The sequence below is a fragment of the Atta colombica genome, unplaced genomic scaffold, assembly GCF_001594045.1.
Source record: "Atta colombica isolate Treedump-2 unplaced genomic scaffold, Acol1.0 scaffold254, whole genome shotgun sequence".
Lineage (NCBI taxonomy): Eukaryota > Metazoa > Arthropoda > Insecta > Hymenoptera > Formicidae > Atta > Atta colombica.
Genome location: NW_017259353.1, coordinates 932885 through 956707, shown reverse-complemented (window position 1 = coordinate 956707; position 23823 = coordinate 932885). Strand labels below are relative to the sequence as shown.

Sequence of the window (23823 nt, the reverse complement as noted above, 5' to 3'; positions counted from 1 at the left end):
ATATATATATATATATATATCTTTTTTAGAGGAATAACGCTTATAATATTGTTCCAATTAATTAGTGTCATACAACAGAATTGATAACATCCTAATGAATTACAAATAAGTAATAAAATACCTTCATGACCACAAAATGTTTTATAAAATAAGCAGAACGATCAAATATTATTTCAACAGAAGACAATTTGCTTGCATTCACGAGGATGTCACGTAACAAATTAATAAACAAATACAATTAAACCACAGTAAACAGAGATCTAAAGATCGACTCGTTTGTGAAGCTACTTATTCTCGAGCGAAACGTATATTTTCTTCATTTTATTTAATCAACCAATTATTCTTGAATTTCCTAGTGTTTATCAGTTTTACTCGGTAACTTGATTAAATAACTGCGAGCAATTAATTGAACTGAATTTCTGTTCACCGTTGCCAATCACCAATTAATCCTGATAATCAACAAAATTCCAAAGATAATGGTTGTGTTGTAACAGAATGTTTCATTATTTTATATCTCAACAAATGGAAAGCGGGATAAAACAATGTGCACACGAGCATAAAGCGAAGCGAACGAAACACTTCGTTTTTCAACTTTGTAGTTTCTTTCCCCTTTCCTCTCTTTCTCTAAAAGGGAGGGGTTTTCTATAGAATAACAGTCAGCCAGTCCACGCCTGAAGAATAAATTTCAGGTTACCGTTTCCCGGAGAAAGAGCTACTCTTACAAAATAAAGAAAAGATAATCTATTTAGTTTCTTTCATAAAAATACAAATAATTGAATTAAACTTCGGGTGCTGCGAGTTTGTTCATATTGCGTTTCTCGAGCTTATGAACTTTGTTATTCACTAAACTTTCTGAAACTAGTACTTCGATCAATCAAAGCCGAAATTTGATGACTCTTCTCTTTACGTACAAATAACCGATTATGTCGGATTCAATAAACTATGCATCGAACATGAGATCGATATTAGGGATTGTCCTTTCGATCTTTGCTGCATTTCTCGATAAACACGAATGTTTCGCGGCAATATCACGCGAAGCAATGAGCCACATAGAGCCGAATGCACATGCATATAACGAAGGAACTTTTCGCAAAATAGAATAAATTTCGTTCGGTTGTTCTACCTTTGCAATAGATTTGCAATAATATAATGGCCAAAAAGACATGTAGAAATAAACGGCGAACACTTGTGTAAATCAAGTTACACTCTTCCATTTTATTCTTTTACCCATACTTTGTTATCATGCAATAAAACAACTGATTCGCTTGAAAGCTTTTTTCATAATCACATCTCATCTTTTTGAAAGTTGTTGCCAACTAATATATGACGCCTGACTTGTTAAAGTATCGTCAGCTTTTTACGCGCGTGCAAGAAACTCGTGTGCGAGTATTACAAAATTCCATCAAGAAGAGAACAGTTTTGCTGGAGTACGTAAAAATTTAGTGACATACAGATTTAAAAATAATTTTATTAAATTATCAAAATAATTATGTACACTGAGAGAAAAGTGCTTAATATTTGCTACTATAATTGTATGGTAAAATAATTATGGTTTTATAATTAAAAGTTACATTTTTATAATTATTACTGCTTAATAATAATAATAATTATTATTATATATTTATAGTTTTACAAAATATATAATTGGCATCTAAAATGACATAAATTATAATTAAATTACGATAACTGCAATCATTTTTTTCTCTCAGAAAATGTAAAACGTTTAAGATAGATGCTAAAATGTCAAAATTTTTAGTAATATTGCTCATCATAATTGAACATAATCCTTCATTATTATTTTGATAGTCCAACATAATAATTTTCAGATATCTATATTTAAGTTTTCAACTTCAGGTACTTCAAACCATCTTTTCGTGCATATTTATTCCAATAGCAACTAGAATATCACGCGCAATAACATAAATCTTCTCGAGTATTGTTTTATAATCAATTTTATTAAGCTAATTTTTAATCAGAATTTTTAATTGTCTACTGACTTCTTTTTATCCACATACGGAATCGATGATAAAGAACCAATCAAATTCGAATCAGATGAATCAATTTTTAAAAAAGCTAGCTAAATAAAATAGTATTTGCCAAATTATATTAAACTTTAAGTCCAACATTTTTATTAAAAAATTGCGATTATCATTCTCTGATCAAATCTGCAACACTTCTATATCATAACATATTTATTTTATACATTAAAGTATCAAGACCACTGTGCAAGAAGAATTCGAGATCGCAAGAATCCATTTTGTTACCATCTTGAAGAAAGCCACGTTTTTGTTTGAAATGAACAATTGATTTTTGCAGTGTGCCACTTCTACTGGTTCATCCATTACCACGCAAATTCTGTACAAATTTTACGTTTTAATATAACACACACACACACACACACACACACACACACACACACATACACACACGCACACGCACACGCACACGCACACGCACACGCACACGCACACGCACACGCACACACACATACATTGATTTCTATTAATAATTTATTAATATGTATTTATATAATATATATTTTTAAAAATATTAAAGCAAAACATTTTTTATAATATATCTCTAACTTAAAACAATTAAAAATAACAGTCAGGCTGCGTTCCATTTGACACTCATAACGCTCATAAAACGCTCATTTAATCATTTCATCTACGTTGTTTACCAAATGTTAAACAAAGAAAAATGATGTTCGCGACCATTGTGGAACGTCAAATGCATTCCCGTAATCAATTCTTTCTATATAAAATTTAGTTATAATTTAAGACTTTTGTTCATTCATCTTTGCTATTCTAGATTGTAACATCAGAAATGAGGAAACTTACAACAAAAATTCTTACAAATTATATATTTAAATAGAATTATATTTCAATACAACAATATTCATAATTGATTATAGAACAAAATCATAAAATATACCGAAAAATATCCTTTTGTTTTGGGAAGAAATTTAATTATATTTATTTCTGTATGTTATAAATTTAATAGTTGTCACAGCTGTGAATTTATTTCGTTTTTGGTTATATATAATTTATTTCTAGATATATAGTTGTTTATTAACAAACAAAGCAAAAAAAATTTTTGATATATTTTACAAATTTATTTTATCGATTGTAAATGTTGTTTTATTAAAATATATTATCATTTTAATATGTTTTGCAAGAATTTTTATTGTTTATTTTCTAGCTTTTGACGTCACAATCCGAAGCAGTAGTGGTGAGTAAACACCGAAGTCTTAAAGCTCTTTAAACTTCATTTTCGCAAATATAAACTTTTGATGTCGATTAAGATAATTTGAATTAAATTCTAGGAATCTAATTTTAGCTCCGATAATTATATTATTAAATGAAATTTAATATACCCGGTATACATCAAGTTAAATCCTTTAGAGTAAATAAAACTATAAATGTATAAATAGACATGTATTCTTGTTCGGAGATTCGCCAATAAATTTTAAATGTTGTTTGTGACATAGTGTTTCGATCTAATATATTTATTCATATCATAATCAATAGAAAACAAAGGCTAAATTTTTGAAATTAATTAATTATTTGAATTAACTAATTATAATCGATAATTATTATTATTTTGTAAATATATAACTTCAAATCATAAAGAGAATTATATATGTATGTATAAAATATTAATAAAATTACAAAATTAACAAAATATTGTACAAATGTACTAATTCCCTGAATATAAATTCCGATAGATTTATCTCTATTTTTATAAGAAATCAAATAATAGAAAAGAGATAAAAAAACACATGCGAATGACGATCAATCGGGTATTAATAATACCGAATCGATGTAGATGAATATCAATTTATATCTTACAGACATATTTTTTTATTCAACTAAATGAAGTATTAGTATATAGACATTTTTCCGTATCGACCGAGCATAGAGAAATTTTATTTATTGCGTGATAGTATGAATCGTAATAGTCCAATGTATGTGTGTGTGTGTGTGTGTGTGTGTGTGTGTGTGTGTGTGTGTGTGTGTGTGTGTGTGTTTTTTTTATATATATATATATATATATATGTATTGTATATATAACATATATAAGCCATCTATTCAAAATTAATGGATCTATATGAGATACATTTATTTATATTTTTATGTTCTTTTATTTTCATATATGTATATACATATATAAACATATATTCTATTCTAATCTCGAATTTAATCTAAATTTTATAAAAATCCGTTACCTTAATGACAAATAATATATCACGCACAGCAGTGATTCTGTTGGAAAGCTCTGGTTTCCTCCTTCTCTCAGACTCATTTACTCGTACATACAATCGCATTAATTACGACCACACATATTGAGTATTAGAATAATAATCCATATTTGATGAGGCACTACAAGTGTTAATCATACATAATGCGCATTTTATTATTTTACACTGCGATGGAATCCTATCGAAATGCTACCTTAATACTCGATGGATTTATAAATATATCCGCATTCTAATACCGCGCGATATATGTAATACTTTAATTAATAAAGTAAATAATGATTAATTTATATGCAATTATCCAACATTTAATATAAAGTATAAAATTAGTTATATTAGTTAATTATAAATTACATAAAATCAAAATTCAGAAGTGTATATATAATATATTTAGTATTATATCACACAATTCGTATGTTTTACGCTCTCAATCCAAAAGAATAATAAAAAAATTATATTTAAAATTCAATGCAAGAGGCATTTAAATCTAAATATCATTAAGGAAATTCTTTATTGCCCGCACGCGTATAAATATTGTAATAAAATGATATTTTATATAATTTCCCATTCCTTTTGAAGTAACATATTCGACATATTTGTTTTGTGTAATAAAAGTATACTCGATTCATTTACAATTAATCGCAAAAATTAATTTAATTATACGAACCAATCATAATTGTGAGTTAATTGTTTCATACAAAATAATCGCGTTTAGCTTCTCGTACTTGACGTGATTGCGTTTTAATAGGTAATGCGAAGACAAGCAGAGAGCCTCACGCCGCTACCTGCCGACTCGAGTCTCATTGTGCGACTGACAACACGGTGCGAGGCGTCTTTGTGTATACCATAGCGTTATATTAAACAAGCTCCAAGACGGGCTTTCAGAAAATTATTTTCCTTTTGAAATATTCAATATTTAATAAAATTACAACAACTATTTTATTCATTATATTTTAAATTTTGATAAGCTGTTATCTATGTACTTTATGTTTTATTTTGTGAACTTAACATTATATCTAAAAAGAGGAAAAGAGGAAAGAATTGATTTCAGAATAAAAATATTAAAATTAGTTATTATTAAGATTTGATAAAAATATTATCATTCTAATTAATGAGAGTATTTGTTTCAATCTAATTATATATATAAATGTATTACAGCAAATTTTGTTATGTAAATTATTTCATTCCATTTATGATCATTTAGATAATTACAGCATTTAATTATTTTATTTAAAAAGGATTAAAGTGAATCATTTAAAAAAATACATATTTAAAAATAAAATACATATTTAGTTTAGTACAGAGATATGTAAATATATTAATGAATACAAAGATGTAAAAGCGATTTCAAATAAACATGTACTGCTAATTAAATTAATATTAAATATAGAAAAATTATTATCTAATGTGTGTTATCTATAAAATATAAAATGTAAAAAATAAAATTGTTATATGTCATAAAAAAAATATTATTTTATATAATTCTCGATTTTAATGCTTATATTATAAAATCAAGTTTTCGATTATATAAGTCATTTTACATAAATAAACATCTTATTTTCAATTACCTCGGGAAAAATTTTACAAGATTAAAAAATTATTAATACATAACTCAAGAATTGTTAATTGAACAGCAACGAACAAAACTCAAGTTGTATTATAAGAAAAAACTTCATCTGAGTAAGAAACTTCATTTTTCAATTAAGTTCCTCGTAATTGCAAATCTGAATATCAAATTGAGTCTTAAGTTTTATTTATTAAATTATATTTTGCAATGTAAAAAATTAGTAATATATATGTATATACCAAAATAAACGTAACGTAGAAATTTATTACAAAATCAATAGTTATTGGTTAAATATTTCTTAAAAAGATATCTTAGCTGATTTAGTAACTTTAAGCTCTATATAACTTTTAATTTTTAAGATTATAAAAAGTTTAAAGAGTACCAATAACTTTTATGACTTAATTACATCCGTTTCGCAAAGTTTCCTTCCCTAAGAAAAATAAAGTTCCTGCAATTTTTTTCTGTTTGGCTTAATTATAGAAGTGTTCATCAAAGAAATTATCTCCATCAAACTCAATTATTAATTATCTAACTTTTATTATCCTACTATTAATCATAATTTATGAAAATATTACGATTTTTTTATTATCTGATTTATATCATATAAAATTTCCACATTCTTAATTTATTTTCTATCTATATATATATTTATTTCTTCTATTTTTATTTTTCCGGCATTTCGACTCTTTCTCAATTTTTTATTATTTTTCTTTGAATTTCTATCTTTATTTCCTTGTCTAATCTCAGATAAAAAAAATTCCATTTTAAAAACAAAATAAAATACGATCAATCCACGCAATAACCTTTAAAACTTATAAACATTTATTTATTCATATTATTTTCTTATGTTTTGAGATCTTTCCCACGGATGCGCGATCAATGAATAAAGCCATTAATATGTAATCAATTCAACAAAATATAAACGTACAAAATTTATACAACATAAAATGAATCTACTGAAATTAATTTCACATTCTGTAATATATGAACAAATATAATAATGTTGTACTCTATTCTTAAATTACTTCTACAAATGCACTTTAAAACACATAAATGATTATTGTATAAGCATCATTTTTCGTAACGCATTTTGAATATCGTAATATTGAAAATAATCGTAATATTTCTATGTTTGCAATCTTTCGTATTTCGGAAAATATGCGCAGGAAAGCATTCCAGAACTGTCAGGAGTCGTCGGAATGGGTAGTCTGACGGATATATTTCGAGTTCGAGGTCAGGCAGCTCCTTTCACGAGTGTCTCACATGTATATTCGAGTGGCATCCTTGCGGCTTGATCCACCCAAAAGCGGCTGTCTTTGTAATGGAAATATCTGCCGGCATTGCCTGCCGCTGCGTTTTCTTGATGCGAAATCATACCGTCGCATCGTGTTCTTGAACTCCTGAGATTTCCACGAGACATAAACATCCGTTTCGATGGGAGAGATGGAGTTGCTCTGCATGGGCAGAAAAATAGCTCATAGCATCCTTACAGAATTTAAATGACAATCTACGGCAGCTCATAACAATAAAACCCATTTTGTTCTTCAACAAAAAATCATGATTTGTTGTAATGATAACAGAAGAAATCTTAACTCCGTAAATAAAAAGTAATCTTCTATTAATCATATGATAAAGTGCTAAGATTCTGCTTAAAAAATAAATTAATTCTACGGAATTTAATTTAAAAAATATTTACTATTGTAAATATATATATTGAATATATTTACAACAACTGCAAATATATTGAAAGGAATAAACCAAAGAGATGTCATTAGAGATTCAATAAGTTCTCTCTCTCTCTCTCTCTCTCTCTCTCTCTCTCACCACACACACACACACACACACACATTATGAAATAGCAAGTTATAGTTATTTTGTGCAATTTCTCGTACACTTGAAACGAATAAAAAAAATGTCAAACATTCATTCAACAAAGTTCTAAGTCTTATTGATGTGATTCCTATAAAATAGGAATGGACGCCAGTCTATCGTAGATATTACATGATTACGCCGTAGAATATTTATCACACCTGGACGTTCGTCAATCCAGTTATCACGACAAAGGTTTCATTCATACATAATAATTTTGCTTCTATCTTACTCATGACCTACATTTAATTTTATGATTTGCAAAATATATATATCTATTATTGCGCGAAAACAGCTTTCCCAGTTTAATTACGAAAATGTAAATGCTTTTGAAAATTTCTCCTCTTTATTTAAATTACATCATAATTGTTTTTATACATTCAACATGTTATAAAATATTCTGTAAATTTAATGCCGAATATTAAAAATAAATCTTAGAGGAAAAGATCCTGTTCGCCCACTACCATTTATGATAGATGGATAATGTCATTTATGCAAAGAAATATACAATAAAAACTCTTGCAAAAAATATTAAAAGAAAAATATGAAAAGATATTTCAATAAAATAATATTTACAATCAATAGAGTGATTTAAAATACCGAAAAATGCTCTCCTTTTTCGTTTTGTTAATTAATAAATAACTACACATCTAAAAATAAATTAAGCAAAAACAAAATAAGCTATGTTTTTAGCTTATATTGTCAAATTAATAATATATATAGAAATATGTTTAATAATATACATAGAAATAGATTTAATTTCTCTCTGAAAGAAGAAAAAAGTTATTGGTACATTTTGTAAGCCTGTTCTATCGATTGTAATTATTGTCTTATAAAAACTATTTCTATTCAAATAAAATTTGCAAGAATTTTCACTGTATGTATATTTCCTTGCTTTTGATGTCACAGGACGTTAAGATGTTCTCAGACAGTAATAGTGAATGTACACACAGAAGCCTTATGTGCGCTTGCAATACTTGATTCTCTATCCTCTAAACATTAGATATTCCATTAACTTTTGTCGAGCACCATATATGATAATAACATTCATACAAATGCTTCCAACATGTCATATCTCTGACAGAAATCATTTCGGAGAAATGTTCTTTTCCATTATACAAACTTTTGGTTCTGACTCACGGTAGTACTTTTGCAAATGGAGTAGCGTCTTTTCGACAATAGGCATTAGAGGAACGGTCGAGATTTTCGTACACCGATAGCCTTAATTGCACTCATGGCAAATATTTACATTTCAAGGGGCTTTTGCATGTCTGCATAATGTTTGACACAGATGCGCGAGCGAGTTTGGTTCCTGGCTGATGGAGATCGGTATAAGTACCACAAGAGAATGCTCCTTGTATGCTCGTGTATACCCATACCACGCACGTATTGCGTAGTACTACTTGAGACTCAAACAGGTGCACACTCGTTTAACAATACACGAGCCAACTGCAAAATTTCGATTAATGTGTTATCACGCTTCTTGTGCGCTTGCGATAAAATAGATTTCCCTCAATTTCACTGAACAGTGAGAGCTTTTTAAATTGGATAAACGAATAAATCTAACTATTAAATGAAATTCTTCTGTAATTCATATTCGAATAGATCATTTTGTCATTAATGAAAATAATTTCTCTATTTGTTCATGATTATTTTATTATAAGGGAATTTTATTCATCAATTGTTATATTAATTTCTACTTCAATAATGCGCGTTATTGTTTAGGATTAATGAATCAATCAACCTGCAATTGTAAACAAATCTATAATCGATCAGTTATTGTACATTGGCGCAGTGGTGTAATCTAATTTTAGAACTAATATTTGGCATTTATGTAATAGAATTTAATATTCATAGTTGTTTCACTACCCTTAGATTACAAAATAATGAAGTTCGCCGTATAAAAGTAATCGATAAAAAAAAACTACTAGGCCATTTTCACGAAAACAGATTCTTTTCGCGAGGACGTCCCACGCAATTTTGTGCATTACACGAAACTAAGTGAAACTAGAGCACAAGCGAGTCAGCTATAAACTACGATTAAAGTTCGAAACGCGCCGTACCGTACGGGCGTTATCAGTAGTGCCATTCGTAACAACGTACCTTCCCTTCGTCCTATATTCTTCAATGATAAAACCTACCCATATTATTTCCTATATCATCACTATCCCGAGAAAGCAACATATTATGTATGTTTCCCAAAGAATATAACTTTCGTAAGCTGTTAACAACAATTTTAACTTTTTTAATCTAAATTGTACAAGAAGAGGTTAGCACCGTGCAAGTGCTGTATATAATAAAATAAAACTTTTCTGTTCTTTAAGAATAACAGAAGAAAATTTTAACATATAGGTAATACTACAATTCTACTAATATTATAAAATTTTATCAATAATAACATTTATCTGTTTTTCTGTATGTTATTATTCATTTCTATTAATATTGCAATATCCTTAACTCTCATAAAGAAACAAATATTTCTATGTACTACTAAAGAATTTCAAATTAAATAAAAATTGCAACAAAACTGCATTCTGCAGATATGTTCCCCTCTGAGAAGCAAAGGCGTTTGTCGAGTAGGAAATCATGTGGGAAATGGTTAGCTCGGTCTAACTCGCAATTCCTAACCAGCGAGCTTCAAATTTCGTCTGGCTCTCTCGCGTGAACGATTTACACGGAGCAATGAAGCGTGCACACATCCGTTCATCACAATTCTCGTCGTTCTCTCTCCAGCATTGATTTTGTTGCGGCAATCAAGAGAGCCCAGCCAGCGGAGCGCCACTGAAAAGGAGATAGAGGCCAGCTCAGATCGGAATCCAGCGGCTCGTATAACTTCGATGGAATCGAAAGGTAGTCGTTCGGAAGGAAATCTAGGATCCTCCTCCACATCCCATTCCACTATTCGCCTTCTTTCTAGTTTAAACTTTTCCTTTTTCCTTCGTTCGTTTTCCTTGACTTCCCATTCAGGCGACTATCCAGCAATGAACAGTCTTCGCATTACGTATCTGACACTGACCGGCATTTTCTACTTCGCAACAGCGGTTATTGTTCAGTCTTTTCCCTTGTTATCTTGGATTACGCTTCGCCGCTGCACACGCTGCATTAGCAACAATGATATCCAATTAACGATATGTTGAGTCACAATAGGTTATTGATGCGTTAACGACAGATAGTAGCTACATCTCAAGATATCGCCATTACAACAATTCAAGACCATTTTTCATTTAATGTCAATAAACTAAATAATGATAAAATAAACGTAACATTTGAGACAATATATTACCGACATAAATATATTTAAGCGTAATAATGTTATCCATTATTTAATAAATAAATAATGGATAACATTATTAATTATTCTTCTTAATCAATAATTATATAAGTAAATAAGTATAGAGGAAGATCCGGATGGTACCGGATGGAATATCTTGAATCAATACACCCTCACTGCATCAATATTTAACTAATGTATCGTTAATGAATTGTGGTACCATAATTTGTGATTATTGCTTAATTAAGAAAAATAGTAATTAAGAATATTATTCCATTACTTATTATCTCTATATGTAGCTATTCATTCTTCTAGAGAAATAAGTTATATTTTAATAATATAACGTATTTTATAAGAATGCATATTTCTTTATAGTTATGAAGAGAAATATGCATAATTTCGTTATAAATATTACGTCAATGACCTATGTATAATTTGGAGCTCCATTTTTTTACTTCTTTATGATGTTGGTGATATTATTGATTTACATAAACATTATATTAACCAATCTGCTACTTGAAATAATACATATATTGGCGATCGATCGAAAATAAGAATAAGAAAGAAAAAGTGCAAAAAATATAAATTTTTATTATTATTCTATATACAAGTTTATTGCAGAATATTGTAGAACCTATTTAATTATACATTTTTTAACTTTTTCTTGGAAAACTATTTTGTTAAATGATTTAAAGTATTTATTGGAATGTACTTTATAAGATCTGTTTTATAAAATACATTCAAATTTTCTGTTTTTCTCGAAATATTTCTGTCTCAGTTTCCATCTCTTTTTAAAGTGCAATATTTCTATACTTTAGTCGCTTTCGAGATATCGTATGGCAATCAAACGGTTTGTCTCTCATAAGTGTTCGCGTGCTTGTCGTCGAGCAGTCGCGTGAGCGGACAGAATATTGCGGGCGCGATTTAATCTTTGCATGTGCCCGCGAGTCGCTTCTGTCGTAATTCTAAACGGGCGCCGGTGCTATTATGCGCAACGATGCCTCAACTGTTGCACGCGAAGGATTAATTTCACGTGCCGGCATGGAGATCTTGTTTGCAATTTCTTGCCCCGCGGGTATTAATACAGGGCGAAATCTCCGGGCCTGAAATTTCTCCCCAACCCAATTCGCCCTGTGTACATACCAGCCGCGTGATCTCGTGGGAGATCTAAAGTTCCAGTCATTTCTTACCCGGCAGAGCAGGTTGCTGAGATGATCAATGCCCCTGCATTTCCCAAAAGTCCTTCCACAATCGATATCAATCGAATAATTATATGATTCGCCGTGTGCCAATAGTTATAGAATCTAATCAAGGCGTTACAAAAATGATTGTTAATAATTAATATTTTAGTTAACCGAGAATTACGTAAAAATATTTTTACTTCAACTAAATGCTTCTCGTAAACTTATAATCGGATAATATAATTTATCAAAATTATATTACAGGTATGATATTGCCAATTAATTTTCCAATATTGGTACACTAATTATCGATAATTCATGATATAAGAAATACAATTTAATTAGTTTTCACGCATATTAATAACAACAAAATTTGGTTTATAACAACTTCTATACATTGTTTTTCATTAATAATAAGACGATAACGAGCAAAATATTATTTACATGGAAAACAATTTTGTTGAAATATCTAATATAAAAATTCGGTTGGATGTGAAGTTGAAAATGTTTATGTTGAATCATTAGAATAATTATATAGGAATCTGAAGCATAATGATGATGAGCAATGCTGTAAAAAATCTTTTTTACAGCATTGCTCATCATGTTTCAGATTCCCATATAATTATTTTGATGATCCAATAACATTATTTCAGATCTATATCTAAATTTTTAGATATTTCAACATAACTATTCTTTCTTCGAATAACACACACAAATTTGGAATTTATTAAATTTATTGAAATAAAATAAAAAAAAAATAATGGAAAACTTTTAAAATTGCACATATTAGAAAATTTTTTGTATAAAAATAATAAAATTTTATCGTAGAAAGCAACAAAATCTATCCTTACAGATGTAAATTCAAGCAATCTATGAATAGCTGCATTTCTGCTCAAATAGATTTGAAATACCGGCACTGCTGTAGTATGTGACCCTAAGGCTCTTCACGAGCTCTATTGCCATCACTATACTGTCTTTACACCACCGTTCACATCACTGCGAGCTTCATCATGTAAGCGCAAGGTCATACCCTAAGAGAAGTTACGGCATAATACTCCAGGCCACTTTCCAGTCTATGCGAAACTTTCAGTGAATTTAGCAGACCGAAATTAATTAACGGAAGACAATGTTCACCTGCGACCACCAAATTGGTTCGCTGCGCTTGCAGTTAGCAAAATTCGACGACAAATTCAACATTGTTGTACAATAATCATTGAACCTTGAAGCACATCATCAGTATGCATAATACGATCCTAATTAATTGATGTAATAACGTTATAAGTAATTTTTAATTTCAATTTTTTTTATTTTATAATAATTATAATTACATTACTTTTCTGTTTTTATTTTCTTAATTTAATCGTATTATAACTTCAAAGAAGACAAGTAAAATATTATATTAAATGTTTAATTATTTAATAATTGCTAATTCTTGCATGTGTATTTCTTTCTAAGCACTTAGCAAAGTTTGCAGTAATAGTAAATTGTAATAATGCAGGCAATACTTGGTTAAATTGACTTTCACAACAAAATATGATTTTCTACATCAACATCGACGTGAAACTTAGTTTGTTGTATGATCGACATAGAATAATTTATTCTATCGATTATTCGCTTGAGTGGCATAGTCGACGCGTGTGAACGACACGTTGAAACTCAGTTAAAATCCCTGACGACAAAAATTTTTAATGCACAAACTGTCAAGCACTGGTGGCGCGAAAAATCCATTAAAATTTCTGTGTCATTAAAAACGACGACGTAACTGTATTTCTAGAAAAGATGTCAAAAGTCCTTCCGCTAGTAATATTTTCATACTACTACTATTACTGCCATTTACTTTTTTCAAAAAATTATTACTTTCTTCTGGAAATCAATTTACATTTTTATAAGGTTGCACGAGATACAAATTGTTTTAAAAATGGTAAACGAGCACACGGTAATTTTTCTCAAGCCATTTATATTGTATAAAAAATTATGTGCAAAAAAATTTGATACAATTGTACAATTGTGTTCGCATCAAATCAAATCTTTTAATATAAGCAGATAATTTATATCTGTTATAATAAAACAGATGATTTTAAAATAAATGTTAGTTTAATTTATTAATTACGTGAAAATTCATACTTTTCACTGCGTTTCTTTAATTTCTTCCGTTTACATATCCTTTAAGACTTTCAGAAAATCTTATAATTGATAATGATACAATAATGAACTTACCTTGACCCAGGTTTCGTGGTTGAATCTCACCGGTTCCCGAAACGGGCTCCTCTTCCTCGTTCGCGCCCGTTTTACAGTCTTTGTCGAACACTCGTAGTTCCGTATTGAATTGCTGTGTCTTCCTGTAAGGGAGAGAAACAACTACCATTAATCTCGATCACGCAAATGATAATTCATGAATTAGTTGATTTCGATCACGTCTGATTTAAAAGTTACGGAATTCGAGCGTTTACATTGCCGATCGCTGAAGAATAAAGACGTCAACAGCAACACACTTTGAGTGAAGTCTTATAGCAGAAATCGACAGATAACGCTGTTGGCTCTCTTATAATGATATAATATATGGCACATCAACACTTTGAATGTAATTTTTAAGTTTAAATTTAAACATAATTTAATTTAATTATTACCCATATTATTGTATAACAACATATAAACGGGATATCATAATACCACCTTCTCTCCATTTTATTCGTGAAACAAAGTTAAAAATGCATAATTCAGAAAACGCGTATCGAAAATTCCAGAACTTTAATAAAGCACTGTTTACATAATTGCTATGACATACAAAAAAAAAATGTTGAAATTTCTGGACTAATTATATATTAAAGTTTGCAAGATGCAATTATTGTTTCGTTAGTGATTTAGTATTAATTAATTTTCCATATTAATTAATTTATTAAACAATTGTGTGTAGTTGATCATAAATGCTTTTGATAATAGCATTTTATGATGGTACTGCATGGTTTGTCATGTCAAATGCATGTTTGAATTCAACTTGATAATTCTATTAAAAATTTATAATTTTATGAATTTAGATGCAGTAATATCAGCAATCACTGATTTTGAAATCATAATAGTGATATATTCCATGAGAGACATTAATTAATCAAGTATAATTAATAAAGCAAAAGTTAAAAGTTTTAATTAAAAAAAAAGTTTCATTAACATCTGCATTTTAATAATATATTTCTCAGAAGTATCTTCAATTTTAAAAATTTGAATTTTACGACTTGTGAGAAAAGACTGTCTCAAGAATAACTCTTTTTTTTTTACTCTTTAACTCAGTAATAAAATAAATAAATAAATCGAACGCTTCTAGTTTTGTATTAAGAAATGTTTTCTTAATCGAACTCTAAGAGAAAGTAATTTAAATATCTCACTCGTTTTCCACATGTGCGTATATGCTTTCAATGCAATTCGCTTCGTAATTTCAACCGCAAGCATAGCTCACGCGATACGATTCATATACTACGAAAACATCGTTCCAAAAAGCTTTATATCAACGATCTTCAAAGAGCGGAAAATACCGCCATGTCTTCTCATCCTCCATACATACGTTACCGTATTTTCATCCTGCTTTTCTTGTTTCATTCAAGATACTCCACTAGGTCGGTCTTTTCGGTACACTTTATCGCGCACTACATTGGAGGCGGTTCATGTATCTGCCATAACAGCGCGTAATTCTTTTTCTTTTTGACAAGGATCTCAGTGGAAATGAGATTTTCAGAAGCAATTTGAAGCGAATTTGCCTGTAAAAGAGTCGAGATGGAAAACAGATTCAAAAACGAAGAAGGGCGATCATGTTAAAGAAACACGACTACGGTGATAATAACAATGACAACAATGGCGAAGAAGGAAAGTGAAGAGGAAAGACAACATTGCAGAACAGACTGCTTTATTATGACTTTTATTCAGCATCTTTTTTTCAAGATTTTTCTATCAAGTCAACTTTATGCGCTAATTTTCAAAATTTTTCGGCGATTGCAATATCGCAGAATCAATCCGTGGAAATTATTCGTGGAAATTATTAAACGCATAATGCGCGTTTCACCTATGCAAAGCACGAGAGTACAACATTGGTCGTAGCGACGTTAAAGTCATTTAAGCCGCATTAAGACTTAGGGATGTTCAAAGTAAAGCGAAATTGCGAGGCTGCCGCTATATATTCCAAAGTAATCCGACATATCTTTCGCCTTAATCCTCAAGACCTGATACGTGCAGCGCACAACTTTGCCCCATGAGAAAATTTCTGAGAAAATTGCATTATTCGCAGAGTTTGTCGATATAGAAGAAAACTTACATTGTGAAAATGTATATATTCTTGTACATATTTCAAAATTTATTAATAACAAAAATACAAACTGTATACTTAAACTTGCTAAACTGTCACAAATTGCATACGTAACAGTTTTGCAATCGAATAAGCAAAATAAACAAAGTCGTTTTCAAATTAGCTAAAATAAAACATAAAATCAAGAGAAATTTTACATTTTCTCAATCTTTTGTCCAGCAAATAGCACATTAAATCGTGCTTAACAATAGTGCTTACACAGAGCAGTGAATTTCACTCTATTGAAGGTCTCTTTCAATGCTTCGAATGAAGATTGATCGACGAAGAATGACATAATACAACGTAACATTTCATAGATACAAAAATCGTGTCAATATATACTGTACTATATATACTGTATATTATTTTCAATAATATACATCATTCTATTATTCATGTTTTTTTAGTGCATTTAAAAAAATTGCAAAAATTACAATTTATTCAACTCTCTCTCTGTTAAATGTAAATTAAAAAAAAATTAATCTATCCGTATCATACATTTGCTCGTACATTTACTGCTAGAAAATAACAGTCAGCTATGTATCGTAGACTTGCTATATCTTCCATCCTTGTTTCCATCAATATAAGAGTTGCACGAATTTCCATAAAATTGGGAAATTGCGGCTGAAACTAGCATAAAGTCTAGAACGTCGTATAAATTCAAACTTCCGCATCCCAAATTTCTTTCCACCAGTATGAACCACATTCTGGCATATGTAAAGAGAAATTAAATTCTCGTAACAAGAAATTTTGATCTAATATGATTTTTGTTAAATTAATGTATGCTTTTCTAAATATTAATTACAAATAAATTTCATTTATTAGCCATAAATTGATTTGTAAAAAATTAAAATACGTATGCAATCTATAGTTCTAAATAAAAAATAAAAATAAAGTAATATACTATATATCATCAAAAAGAGAGCTAACAATTTTTGAAGAATATTTTTTATAATCTATACATTTAGTATAAAATTTTATAATGTGCACAAATGAGTATAACATAAAATACATTTCCATCTTGTGAAAAATTGTCACATACTTAAATCGTTACTCGAAAAACGAAAAATTATTTAATGTTTATACAAGTTCACACTGATTTTTTTTCATGGCAGCGAATCAACTTTACAGAAATAATAAAAATGGAAAAGTTTTTGAAAGAATCAGTGCTATGAAAAGTCACGACAAGCTACTCTGATTCAAGCAAAAAAGAGCACTTTAAAGTGACCTAATACCATTACATTTGAGTGGGTGATTTGTCGAGTGGTTTTTCGTGAAGAACGGTAATCTAACTCTTGAATCGATAATTCTATCTTTGAATTCTTTTATGTGTCGATATCATTCTTATTTGTAAAGATTTAATTATCTAAGTGCTAGTTAATTGTACACAACTACAATATCACCCAATATATTATATAAACTCAATTTAAGTAGATAAGTAACATATTTTGAATTCATCTAAATTATTTAAGCATTATGAATTGTTTATAACTGGTTCAAATTGAAAATTAAATTTTTGTATATTAATTTATAAAACAATCTATACTCAGATAAATTTATCGAAATGTACTTTATCTAATAGTATTATTATGCTTCTCATTAAACAGCATTTCCTTTTAACTTAACACTTTTATTATATAATTCATATGTAACCCTTTGATTTTGAGTCTTTTGTGCCTTTTGCATATAATCTCATTCAACACGGTAATTTTCCTCTTCTTTTGTAAAGGGTCTAATAATCCTCGAATTTTCGAACGGAGATCGTTACTGAGTTTCTTTTTTACTTTGAACACATTTCCGGTACGATAATCGAATGTATTTTACTTTCATTATCTGACTCACAAAAACATGGAGTACTTGTACGCTAAAAATTCTACAAAAGACATAAATTGGCATAAGAAGTAACATTGTATACAATTTTTTTTTAATTCGAGAATCAAAAGAAATTTTAATTGTAAACTATTTGTAATATATAGGCAATATCAGATCTATTTATTTTATAAAATAATAAGCAAATAATTTTTCAGTGATCCTCATTTAAAAATTATTGTTATAAGTTTTATTATATCATTGTATTGCATTATTTCACCACAATTAAAAATTTCATTATATGGGGTGTCCCAAAATTTGCGATTCACAAGGCTTTAACAAAAAAAAATTACTAGTAAAATAAAAAGTTAGTAAATTTTATTTTAAGCAATATTTTCTGAGTTCTAATGGTTTAAATATGGCTAATTTAGATGGTCAATGGTTACCTATAAGTATTAGTGAGCGACCCGTGTAAAATGTCCATACAACATTTGCTGAAAAAGCTAATTTTCTATAGCCCATTCGATTATTCATCGTTTACATGTTGCTTGTATGCACATTTTGAATTTTTGTTTGTTATTTCTGGTAAAAAAGTTATTTAAAATAATTTATAAAAAGGCTGATTTCACACTAGTCCCTTAACTATAGCAACCAATGAGCAAATTAGATTTATATAGTCTCAATTGATAGAGTTTCTTTTACACATTCTGAAGCAAGTTGATTTTTTGTGTGCACATCTTTAGTAAGAAAAATATTAACAATTAAAGTGTGTTTGAGGAACTCAGATAAATAGATTCAAATCGCAATTACTATGTTCAAAATAGCATGAATCGATTGGTTTCCGTTTGCACACTCCAAAACAAGTCGATTTTTTGTTTGTATATCTTCAGTTCAAAAATTATTAATAAATAAATGTTGGGGATAACTTCAACAAATACGTTTTTGACTCGAATTTTAAAAAACGACATTGAGATGATACCAATCGATAGAGTTTCGTTTGCACATTTTAAAACAAGTTGATTCTTCATTTGCATTTAAAATCAATTTGTTTCAAAATGGACGTGCAACTTGAATAAACAGCCGTTTAAACATAATCTGTAATTGTCATATTTAAATCCTTATTATTTAAAAAAGTATCGTTTCTTCAAATAAAAATTTACAAATAATTTTTTTACTTAATTTTCCGAGATCTTTTTGTTAGAGTATTTTAAATAGCGAATTTTTGATCACCTTGTATATTTATATCTTTTTTTTTTTAATTTTAACTTACTTAATTATTAAATTAGGAGAGAGAGAGAGAGAGAGAGAGAGAGAGAGAGGGAGAAGGAGGGAGAGAGAGAGAGAGAGAGAGAGAGAGAGAGAGAGAATGATTATTTTTAAGAGAAAATTCTTTTATCAAAAGCAACAATTCGACATTTTCAGATTTAAACCCAATGTCGCAGAAGAAATCATTCATCACGCAAAGTTAATTGGTTTTTTACAATTGCTAAAGAGGATCTTCAACGAGAATCTAGCGCGAATAAAAGCAATAAAAGCAATGTAGGTAATTGCCATCGGCGATAAAGACGAAAGGAATAACGATTGTTTCCGAGGTATTTCTAGAAAAATACATGGCGTACACTCACAATATCGTATCGTTGTAACTTGTATTAAAACCAGGTCCATTTCTTGCTATTTCCCAGATTTCGCGATAAAAATGTCCAATTTCGAATATAAATAATGATTTGACAGCATTTAGAAATCACCGATAATTGAATTAGTACTTGCAGATAACAATTTACATTAACTTGTTACATTTTTAAAAATCACACTATTGAAACATTTCTATGCCAGACACATGCATTACATTATAAAAAAATTAAAAAAATATTTAACTTGTTCTGCGAAATCAAGCTTTTAACGATAGAAAATATTAAAATATAATATTATATATATTTTACACACACACACACACACACACGCACGCACGCACGCACGCACACACGCACACACACACGCACACAATACTATAAAATAAAAAATAACATGATAATTTAAATCTGAAAAAAATGACGATGTTCCCCACATTTTCAGTGAAAACTAACAGCATTCCTGTTTGGCGGATCAAAATCTATAAAATTCACTATATTTTTTACATGTCCATTGGTGGATAAAAAACGGCCTTTTTTTAACATTCTATACTTGGTTTCTATTTTTAGGAACTATTATTATTTTTTTACATCGTAAAATACATTCTATAATATCGACAAGTTAATAGTGATACCTGTTAGATACACTCAGTGTACACTGATATATAGAATCGTGTATAAATTGTCATAAAAGTATGTTTAATTTATTTTTAATATAATATATATTAATATATTTATTAATAATAAATATAGAAAAATAGACAAAATTACTTTATTGTACTGTTAGGTGAAATATGTATTTTATAATTCGAAATATTGCATATTTTTATTTTTTATAGCCAGATTAAATCAATGTACAACGATATTAAGATATATTAAAACGATCAATCTCTTTAAGACATACATAAAATCAATTCGCAGAGTTGCAAGAAACAGCTTGAAACGTTTTATATATATCACGCAGTTCCATGTTGTATTTTCATTAACTCCTTTGGCAAAAACTAAATTTGATTAAAATTTTATTAGCATCAGATTGCTTGTCACTTTAAATTGTGATATTATGTACTTTAGTTTCTGGTATTGCTTCAAAATCAATTCTTCAAAATATCGATTGCGCAGTTGTTTGAACTAGAAATTATAAGAATTCACAATAATATTAGTTTGGTCAAATGAAAAGGTGACGAGTATTGTAGGAACTATCTCTAGCATATCAAAAAATCCATTATGCATACTTGGTGTTGGTACATATGTGATATTACGTGTGCATATGACATCACGTGTGTATAACGTATTCTTGAATAAGAGGCATTGGTAATGAGCACAGTTAGCTGTTTTATCGTTCAATTTGCTAATTAAGAGGATAAAGCGTTTCGACAGAAAAATTCATCTGAATAAAGAACGCAACGTGCTGCAAATACAGTTTCTAGTTGATTTCTAACTGATAAAAATACTATGCTGATTAATATTTATTTCATTTTATACATAAACATTTATCGTAAGATAGATGTGTGTACAGTGTACAGTGAAGATTTGTGTTACAAAAGACGAAATGAATGATCAGCATCGTATCTTCAGTAATTGGAAAATGTACTATTGCGCGTTCTTCATTAGCCGAATTTTCCAGTCAAAACGCCATTTATCCACTTGACATCCAGTTAATTAGACGATAAAGCAACTAATTGTAGGTACTCGTTACCAATGCCTCCTATTCAAGGGTACGTGACGTCACACGCATGTTATGCACACGTAACATCATATATGTAGCCAACATCAAATATGCATAACAGACTATTTGGTATTATGCCGGAGGTAGTTGCTGCAGCACTTGTTACCTTTTCATTTGACTGAACTAATATTATTAAATATTAAAATTCGTTTTCGTCAAATATAATCGATCCTCTGATTTGTGTTAAATTTGATTATTATATACTTCATTATATTTAGATTTATTTAATATTAAATTGAGACACATAGATAATTAAATTGTATTAAATTATATGAGAATATTAATTCAAAACATAACTGATAATTAAAATCACATAAATTCTAACTTATGTTTTACATGAAGTAAACAAAAATAATCTGTAACATTCTATGAGTGTAAGAGATTTTTATAAAATTCGTACTAAAAAATATAATTATACATTTCTCCATGCAAGCTTCAATATTTCATTTTATTTTTTTTTTATCCGTCAGAATGTTTAATACGAAAATATATTTCAATAAAATATTCTCGATGTTTGCGAAATTCTTCATAAAAACATGGAATAATCAAATAGATTTAAAAATTATATTATGCAAAAAATTTCTGGCATTTTTTGCTATTAATTCTTTTACTGTAAATATTTGAAAAAGAAAAAAACAAAATGTATACAAATTTTATAATATCTACATGCTAGTAAATTGCTTCTGTTAAGCAAACTTTTCCGATAAATTCACATTACAACGAAGTCGCAAAATAGCACATCATTGAATATTCATAATCAGTCAAATGTCAAATTTTCTACTATTATTCGAATAGAGAAACGCAACGAACCAACATTGAAGTAATAGGTACGTTGAAAATATCTTTTCGTTTCGACTCGTATAGCAGCGAATGAACATTGACGACCGACGAAGGAGGCCACATTCGCTGGGTACAATAAAAGCAGCGCTCACTCGTCGAGCAGTGAACCTTTGGTGATATTGAATAGCATGATCGCAGTGCAAGGGACTGAGCTGTAAAACCATCGATTCGCTTGTCGAGCATTGCACCTACCAGACCAGTGGACGAGCTCGGACACGAATACGCGTCTGACCAATGCTCAACTGCACTACCGAAAATTAGAAACGAAATTCTCAAACGGCATGGAATATTCATGGTGTAACTAGTTGATACAATACCATTAGACGATGAAAATTTTAATAGTTGAATAGAAACCATTCTTATAACGGTATTTTGTTAAAATTTGTTCTTATTTTCTAAAGAATGTTATTTTAAAAAATTGGAATACAATTAATATATAAAAATATTTCACTAGCAAACAGAAAATATTTAAAATAAATAACTAATTGTAAGATAATTTTTTTAACGATTAAAAATGTCAGTTTGTTTATAAACTTAACGAAATTTTCAAAGTATATTAAAGTAACACGATCTTAAAAATTCGAATCTGCCTATGCCAAGCTCGCGAAAAAATTGACCGGCGCGCAAAATATTTCATAAAGACGAGAATTATTCACCGGCCGATGACTGATTGGTCGTTACCAAAAAAATGGAGTCGATAATCGAATTTTTCAGTATGATCCATCATGCGCGCTAGCGGAGTGATACGATTATCGATTATCACTGAACGGTGTAGCGTGTAGCATTCCGCGCAACGCCGCTGTCGCGATTAATGCTTAACAATATACGCCGTGGATTAAGTGCACTCGGCAAGAGTAATCGATGTTGGTACCTGACGGTCTGTGAATGACTGATCGACGCGGTTTCCGCATCCCCGCATTTCTGTCTCACGTCACAGTGCCATTGTTCGCCAACTAATTAAATTCTCCTCGAGATTAATTTGAAGATCTTATGCGAACAGAGAGAACGGAGAAGTCACGCCGATTATTGTTGCTTGTTAGAATAATCGACGACTAGGTATATGACGGAGGATCAACTAGCGACAACCAAGTACAGTTAATGGAACAAAGCCTCTCGTTAGATATTACTTGTTAGGAAAATAAGACATACTGTACTAATAGCTATTATGTCTAACTGTATACGATCATCCCTCAAGCATAATATGTTTCTCAATATTATAGATGTTTTGTGATGGATAAGTATAAATTAAGAAGATCAGTTTGATTTAATAATATTAGAAAATATATATTTGAAAATCTATGAAATTTTGAGCATTGACAATTTCAAAACATTATTACAAATTCT

General features: G+C 29.3%; 1 protein-coding gene across 1 annotated transcript in view; it reads right to left on the bottom strand.

Moving 5' to 3' along the window:
- Positions 1-23823, bottom strand: part of LOC108689097 — a 135713-nt gene that overhangs the window by 59778 nt on the left and 52112 nt on the right. Inside the window, exon 2 of the mRNA XM_018195725.1 lies at positions 14364-14485. The gene's annotated coding sequence lies outside the window, so the exon portion shown is untranslated. The remainder of the gene's footprint in view (positions 1-14363; positions 14486-23823) is intronic.